Source organism: Dioscorea cayenensis, unplaced genomic scaffold (genome assembly GCF_009730915.1).
Source record: "Dioscorea cayenensis subsp. rotundata cultivar TDr96_F1 unplaced genomic scaffold, TDr96_F1_v2_PseudoChromosome.rev07_lg8_w22 25.fasta BLBR01000089.1, whole genome shotgun sequence".
NCBI lineage: Eukaryota > Viridiplantae > Streptophyta > Magnoliopsida > Dioscoreales > Dioscoreaceae > Dioscorea > Dioscorea cayenensis.
The window spans coordinates 15,636-24,485 of NW_024086480.1; the positions used below are offsets into that span (position 1 = coordinate 15,636).

Sequence of the window (8,850 nt, forward strand, 5' to 3'; positions counted from 1 at the left end):
CATAAGGAATGAACGCTTCGCATTCATATCGCACAAGCACTTATCAAACTCCCCCACACTTAAGCTTTTGCTTGTCCTCAAGCAAATATTAAAACATTCTTTGCATTGATGAAGAAAATATTGAAAGTGCTTGGCCATAGGTTCACCAAGGTATACAAAGAGAGTATTCTACAAGTAATGACAATTTCAACACTAAATACGAAAAATCAATGCTCTAGCTAAAAACTTGAATCAAAAAGGACAACAAACCCAAATTTTGTGTATGTGTGTGAACTCACTCAAAACAACCCAAGGTATACTCCTCAAAGTTCTAAGTACAAGGGACTTATTTATCTACAAAAGTGACAAAAAAATTTAAAAGATGGTAGTAGCTTCACACATCCTCTAAGGTAGCCCTTTCCAAAGCGGCCGCTAAAGGTGGCTTTCACACTTTTCGAGGTGGTAGCTCTTTCTACCCAGTGGTAGCTTTCACTCATCCTATAAGATAGCTCTTTCTCTCATTAGGGCATAACTAGTATCAAACTTGTGAGAGTAGCTTCATACTTCGTAGGTGGTAGCTCTTTCCACCTAACAAACACAAATAAACAATAAAACTATTTTGTTCCTTCTTTTCATTTTTCCAAAATATATATATATATATTTTGAGTTTAGCACAAGAAAAATAAACCTAACTAGTCCCTTTAACATCGAACATGAGTTTCCAATAGAGTTCAAAAGAGTGAATAGTGCACTAAGTGTAAATCGGGCAAAAAAATTCCTAAAAAAATTCAAGCAAGAACTAGAGTATGAAAATATTCAATGTTAACAATTCTCCTAGACTTAAGAATACAATCATTTGCAACTTTACGGTGAACCGCCATTGGCTATGTGAGCATATATCAATCAAGAACAATAGAAAAGATGTGCGCATTATGAAACTCCCCCCACACTTAAGTTGTACATTGTCCTCAATGTACACATGCAAACTCACTCAAAAATATATCATTCAAAAAAATAGACATGGGAGAAGCAATCAAAACAATACTCCCACGACTCCTAGTGTTGCGTTTGATGAAGCTAATTCATTGGGAGTAGTGTTCCAGCGGGTTGTGAAGCTCGCACGACCAAAGTGCCAAAAGCACCTTGGTCGTACCCATGACTAAGTCTCAATTTCCAAGAAGACAAGACCATCTGCACGCACACACGAGGGGATTCAGTGAAGCTCAAGAAAAACAAAAATAACTCGAGTGTATAAAAAGATGAAGCAATGAATACAACTCGATAATGCAAAAATAACATAAACTCGAGAAGGAAAAAAATCCTTTATGAGTGAACAAGTCTAAAAAAACAAGAAAAATAAGATAAAGTAAAATGCATGAAAGTAAAAAGGAAGGTCAAGTGTCGAAAGTCACTCTCGGTCTCATTGCTAGCTCTTCTTTGAAGTGGAAGCATATAGTGGGTCCTCTGGTGGTGGGGATCGAGGGATTGAGGTCTTTGGAGGTGCTTTGAAGATCCCGGGTCTCGGGAGATCTCGAGCGAAATCAAATCGGCCATAAGATCTGTGTACTGAGCCGACTGCAAAGCCCAGAGCTCCTCTATCTCAGTCCGAATCTCTCTAACATCGGTCTCCAGCCTCTCGATACGATCATAGGCTCGAATACCCGGTGCTACAGAAGATGGAGGAGTCTGCTAGACACCCCCTGTAGTATCTCCTTCAGCTACGGTGGTCTCGGTGATGGGCTGGGTGAGAACATAAACCCACGGCCCCAAACCTCCGTACCAACCCCATCATCCTGATCGTATCGAGCGTGAAGGCGATTGGCACAAGCTGTCCTCTCGGCACCACGTGGGCGTCGCCCAAACCCATTCCTAGAATGAGTCTGGTGATATAATGGCCCGCAAATAGTAGACCCACTCTCATCGAACGACCCTGGTCCTGCAAAACATCTGCTAGAATGCACCCTAAGTGAAGTGGTACATTGCGAGCCATGGAGTATAAGAAAAAGCGGATCCGATCCGGTCGAAAGCGGTCGTGTTATCGCTTTCGACCTGTCATGGACCTGCTGATGACGGCGTGTACGTATCTATAACTTAACTGGGACAAAGTAGAAGCCTTCGATAATCCCGGTTCGTACTCCCCACGCCCACACAAAAATCACTGTATGCATGATATGGGGTGGTGACACTGGAAAAATCTCTTGGTAGTCGACCATACTCCACGAGTACTGTATAAGCGACATCATGCAGGGACCGTCCTAATCGAAAAACTTCGGTGGCGCTCATAGAGAATGGATGTCCGAATGCCGAAAGCGTATACGCCTCTGTAGTGTCAACTTTCCCATGTAGCAATCGAAACTCAAAGGACTCAAAAACCTCTAGCGTAAGTGTGCGGTAAGCTGGTTCACTAATTGTCGTGACCTCCTCCGACTTCCCACTTTGCCACCATCTCATCAATCTCATTAATCACCTCATCATCCCTCTTTGAATGCATTTGAAGCATTTGTAAATCTGCAAAAGCAAAGTCGACCAAACCCGAGTCTTTGAAAGTCTCTCGAGCGAGCACGATGCTCGGGGTTCGAGAATTCCATATGTATCGGCTCGGGTGAAGTAAGTCCGAGGAGCTTAACTCGTTCTTCTTAGCTCGAGGTGCCATAGGCTGGAGTGCAAAAAGGCGAAAAATAGTAAAAAAATCTCGGAAGCAATATCTTTGCGAAATTCCACACGGGCTGTGGATATTACCCACGCCCGTGTGGCTCTGCAGAGCGTGAAACTCCTGCACGGGTGCACAACAAATGTTAACAATTCAATTTTAAAATCACTTCTAACTGCTCACTACACATCCATCATGCATGAAAACTCGCATTTAAAAGCATTCAACCCGTGAAAAACCATAATTTGCGAAGAAAAGAGGATAAAAGGATTACTGAAGAGATGAATATGAAAACGTCTGAAATTCGGTAAGATTAGCGAAGAAAATTCCTCCAAATAGCGACGAAGGGTCGAAAAGATAATCGGGAACCATTTTCCGGCTATTGGAGATGAAGAATGAGACGGATCACAAGGTTTTTAAGGAGAAAATCGCGCCTCTTGGAATTCTGTGTATCCCCACGGGCGTGTGGAAATTACCCACGCCCGTGCTCCTCACTTTGAGAGCGCCACAGGGGTGTACACACGTCCCTGTGCCTTCTCGGGAAAACGCTCCCTTGACTCTAACTGATCTCACACGGGCATGCGAAAAATACCCACGCCCGTGCGCTAGACCCACGAGGGGTGAGCCCTGCGCCCACTGTCTTCCACTGGTCATCCCGAGAAAAAAATATCAAGTTGCCCACACGCCCGTGTGGAAATTCCCCATGGGCGTGGGCATTCACAGGCCTCAACTCACAGGGGCGGCCGCATGCCCCTGTGTGTTCTCGGGATGGAGGGAGCAACCTGTAGAGTTTCGCACGGGCGTGCGAAAATTACCTACGCCCGTGCATGGTTCACAAGGTCATCCAAAGGGGCGAGTCCACGCCCACGTGTATCTCGGGGAAAAATCGCCCAACTCGCGGGAAGGCTGCGCCCTTGTGGAAATTACCCAGCAGGGCGTGCGCCCGGTCGCATGGTCATCCACGAGGGCAGCCCGCGGGCCCACTGTCCCTCTCTGGAAGAGTTCACGTACCACGCAGGGTGTGGAATTTCCACTGCGCGTGTGTTTTCTCTGGATGACTTAGAAAAACCTGTAGGCTCTATAGAACTAGCTGAACATGTTTACACACTCAGAGCCTGCCCTATTGTGCAAGGTATAGCGGATAAAAAAAACACAAAAATAGAACTCAAACGACAAAACTTCGCCAATTCTCAACAAAAGATACAATGAATTCTTTTTAAAAACCCCACAATAAAAATCGCTGACACAAGCACTCAAAAAAATTTAAACACCAACACTTAACAATTTATTCATGCAAACAAACTAAACTAAAAGTACGAAAAAAACAGTAAACACTTGGGTTGCCACCCAAAAAGCGCTTGTTTAACGTCACTAAGCTTGACGTATCTTTCTTACCTCACGGGGGATCATGAATGAAGGTTGCCCTCTTACCCATATCTTGAAAACATGATGAGCAAAGTCTCTTGAGGGTAGAGGGTGTACTATCGGGCTTCGGACCACCTAGCAATTGTTTGTCCAACTCCCTTGGCTCATGTACGTCTCCAACAGTCTTGGGACATTTTTGGTGGCGTCTTTGAGCCCTCTTCATTTTCTGGAGCACCTTCTTCAAGATTCCCGGGGTAGATGTTTCCTCTCCGGTCGAACCAAGCATCAGTACTTCTTCATTGCTCTCGTCTTGGTCGAACAATCCTTCATACGGATCCGGGTTGAACATTTCCTGTATATATTCATCAATAATTTCATCAGCAGTGTCTAGAAAATACAAAGTGTCATCAAAATAGAGAGAATGCCGCATGGCTTCAGCAAGGCGGTAAGTGAGCTTATCGTCTCCGACTCTCAATGTGAGCTCTCCGCCGTCCATGTCAATCAATGCTTTGGAAGTCCGCAAGAACGGTCTCCCAAGTATCAAGGGTACATCTGCATCCTCATTAACATCTAGCACTACAAACTCAACCGGAAAAATATACTTGTCCACCTTGACAATTACGTCTTCAATGATGCCTCTCGGATGTCGTACCGTTCGGTCCGCCAATTGTAAAGTCATCCGAGTAGGTCTAGGCTCACCCAAGCCTATCTTTTGGAAGAAAGTATATGGCATGATGTTGATACTTGCCCCTGAATCCGCCAATGCCATTTCCTCACCTAAGTTGCCGATGTTACACGGAATAATGAAGCTTCCCAGGTCTTTCTTCTTGTTCGGCATATTCTTTTGTAACACAGCCGAGCATGAAGAATCAAGCACTACTGAAGCACTCTCCTCCAATTTCCTCTTGTTGGTCAATAGGTCTTTCAGGAACTTCGCATACTTAGGCATTTGAGACAAAGCCTCAACAAAAGGAATGTTGATGTGGAGTTCCTTGAACAAACTCAGGAACTTCTTCTACCGGTCATCCCCTTGGTCATTCTTTAATCTATAGGGATAAGGGATTCTTGGCTTGAAAGATGGGGGTGCCACCTCTTTCTCTTTGTTTGCTCCCTTCTCAACCTCTACGACCTCGGGTACGTGTTCTTTCAGCTTTTCACTCGGAAGCCACCCTTCAACCTCACGACCGCTTCTCAAAGCGATCGCCTTCACATGTTCTCTTGGGTTGGTTTCCGTGTTGCTTGGTATACTCCCATGTGGCCTTTCGGAAAGAGATTTCGCAATTTGCCCCACTTGATTTTTAAGGTTCTATAAGGAGGCGGTGTGATTGTGAAGTGTAGCCTCGGCCCGATTCAAACCTTGTATTTGCCGATTGAACAAATCTAGCCAAGTGCTTCTCCAAATCCATCATTCGGGTTTCCAAACCTAAAATTCTGTTTTCCACTTGAGGGGCTTGTTGTTGTTGTTGGAACCCCGATGGCCCCATGGTCTTCGTGGTCCTTGATTACTCCATGAAAAGTTGGGATGATTCTTCCAACTTTGATTTGTAGGTGTTCTTTGTATGGATTCCCTTGAGGTCTCATTCCATTACCTACAAAGTCAACATTCTCAAGCGAAGAAACATCACCAATGACAATTGGGCAATTGGAGGGAGCATGTCCTCCACCACAACCGGTGCAATTTGTCACAGCCGCCACTCTATTCGAAGCTATAAGGTCTAGCTTCTTACTCAAACTCTCCACTTGGGCGCCAATGAAGTTACCGCATCAATTTCATTGAGACCCGGCCACCTTTTTTTCTTCTCTAGCGTTCCTTTGGTAGATATTTAACCCCATTTCCTCAATCAATTGACGAGCCTCGTCGGGGGTCTTGCTACCTAAGTTACCTCCTGCCGCCGCATCCAAGAGTTGCCTTGTACTCGGGTTCAAACCATTGTAGAAGGTTTGAACAATCATCCACTCCGAGAATCCGTGTTGCGGACACTTAGCGAGGAGTTCCTTGAACCTTTCCCATGTCTCAAATAGAGACTCCAATTCCAACTGTATAAAAGATGAGATCTCATTCCTAAGCTTTGCGGATTTTCTGGGAGGGAAATAACTGGCTAGAAAAGCTTCTACCATCTCCTCTCATGTAGTGATGGATGCCCTAGGTAATGAGTGTAGCCACTGCTTTGCTTTCCCCTTTAAGGAAAATGGGAAGGCTCTCAATTTGATGGCATCATCCGTCACACCATTTATCTTCAGCATGTCACACACCTCGAGGAAGTCCTCTTTGTGACTATTTGGATCCTCATTGGCCAAACCGTTGAATTGTGCGGATTGCTGCAGCATATGGATGAATGCCGGCTTTAGCTCAAAATTCTGAACTATAATTGGGGGACGCACAATACTCGATTGTGTCCCCAACACTGAAGGTCTGGCATAATCGGATAGTGTCCGTTGTTGCTCATTTTTGTTCTACCATGTTGTCGGATCCTTCTACTTCCAAATCAGTGGATTAGAGTTGTTCTTGTATGAGGTTCTTTCCCTTTTCCTTGAAGTGTGCGTTCAAGCTCAAGGGCTCCTTCAATCAATATTGATGGATTCCCTCGGGTCATAACCTGGAGCTGCACCAAAAGTAAAGAAAAAGAAAATCAGAATGATGATAGAATAAGAAGATATGAAATAGAATGTGTAGTGGAATACCTAAGAAAACAAAGTGTAAAGTATCTCTAAACGCCTAGCTCTCCTGCAACGGTGCCAAAAACTTGACAAGTTCCCCTTGCTTATATCCCACAAGTGCACGGGCTTGTCGAAGTAATAATCCCGGCTGAGCGGGGTCGAATCCACACGGAGTAGGGAGTGAAAATACTTACTTTGATTCTTAGCTATGTGGAAGATCAATTATGATAGGTGTGAAATTGATTCAATTCTCAACAATAAAATCAACAAGTGAAAGAGCAAAAGTAAGAAGAGGGTAAGGCAATCGATAAAGATGTGGTACTCGGATAATGCTTCACCTAGGATAATCGCTTCAAGTGCAAGAACTCTCTATTACGCTTCCTAATAAATGCAATGGTGAATCGTGGAAATCCTTCCAAACATAGTCCCAAATCTAAGGTCAACTATGCCTAACTCTATACATGTCCCGGAGTAGAAATTAAACAATCTCAACACCTCACACTCGCATAGAGTTGCAATGAACTCTAGGGATTCCAAGTGATAAATCTATTCCTAAATATAGACCTAACCCTTTGGTCCAGGCAGAAGGTCCCTAGCCACAATTAAGCCCTAGATACTAAGATCCTCTCAACGCTTCACTCCATTGCACGCGCAACTAGGCCCCAGTGGAGGTTCATCCCTTAGACCACTCACTCTATTTTGGCCACAAAGAACTCAAGGAACGGAGGTAGAATCTATCACGCCGGAGGGGAAAGGGGACGCTCCTATACCTCTCGACTTACCCTCTCAACCCTCTCTAACCTAGCTTTGTCTAACGCTCGTGGTGTGTCAGTCACTCACAAGGTTACCAACAAGAACTCTCAACCCTAGTGTCACTCTAGGGGAAATGTTCATACAATCAAGCATTCAAGGTTGGAACTCACAATAAACATCAATTTATTGAAAGCATAATAAAGAAGTTCAATTAAACGAATACATCCTAGGGTTCACAATCATCCAAGTACCCACTAGGGGTTTAGCTCTCCATGGAGCTTAATACAATCAAAGAAATCAAATGTAAAAACAATGAATCCACAAAGAAACCCCCTCGATGGTCGTGTCGATGGTCTTTTGGAGAGTCCTCTACTCGTCGTCCAAAGATTCCTTCGTCCGGTATAGGATACGCCTCGATCGAAGCTCCCCTACCAACCTTCTTCCTAATGGAATCATGATGTCAGAGCCGTAGAACATCTCCAAAACCTTGGCCAATAACCCTCCAAAACCCTAGCCGAAACCCTCTCACAAGTTGCGGAAAAGATGGAGAAAAGAGTACCAAAATCGGGGCTGAAATCGGCTTTAAATAGGGCTGGAATCGGGCGACTGCATGGGCGTGTATGATATCACACACCCGTGTGGAATTTCCACACGGGCGTGGATAATTTCCACATGCCCGTGTGGATTCTCTGTTTCTCTGATTTCTCCTATGTCTTCGCGTTTGAACCTTAGCAAGATCTCCACCAAAATAGGTACAAGCACTTATCAAACTCCCCCACACTTAAGCTTTTGCTTGTCCTCAAGCAAACATTAAAACATTCTGTGCATTGATGAAGAAAATATTGAAAGTGCTTGGCCTTAGGTTTACCAAGGTATACAAAGAGAGTATTCTACAAGTAAGGAAAATTTCAACACTAAATATGAAAAATCAATGCTCTAGCTAAAAACTTGAATCAAAAAGGACAACTAACCCGAATTTCGTGTATGTGTGTGAACTCACTCAAAACAACCCAAGGTATACTCCTCAAAGTTCTAAGTACAAGGGACTTATTTATCTACAAAAGTGACAAAAATTTAAAAGATGGTAGTAGCTTCACACATTCTCTAAGGTAGCCCTTTCCAAAGCGGCCGCTAAGGTGGCTTTCACACTTTCGAGGTGGTAGCTCTTTCTACCCGAGTGGTAGCTTTCACTCATCCTATGAGATAGCTCTTTCTCTCATTAGGGCATAACTAGTATCCGACTTGTGAGAGTAGCTTCAGACTTCATAGGTGGTAGCTCTTTCCACCTAACAAACACAAATAAACAATAAAACTATTTTGTTCCTTCTTTTCATTTTCAAAATATATATATATATTTTTTTTGAGTTTAGCATAATAAAATAAACCTAACTAGTCCCTTTAACATCGAACATGAGTTTCGAATAGAGTTCAAAGAGTGAATAGTG

At 43.9% G+C, this 8,850-nt stretch overlaps 1 non-coding gene across 1 annotated transcript; it reads left to right on the forward strand.

The window, feature by feature from the left end:
- Positions 1–5,957: 5,957 nt before the first annotated feature.
- LOC120253461 lies at positions 5,958–6,064 on the forward strand. Its single transcript, XR_005534280.1, has one exon. It is a non-coding gene; the product is annotated as a small nucleolar RNA R71 (small nucleolar RNA).
- The last annotated feature ends 2,786 nt before the right edge of the window (positions 6,065–8,850 follow it).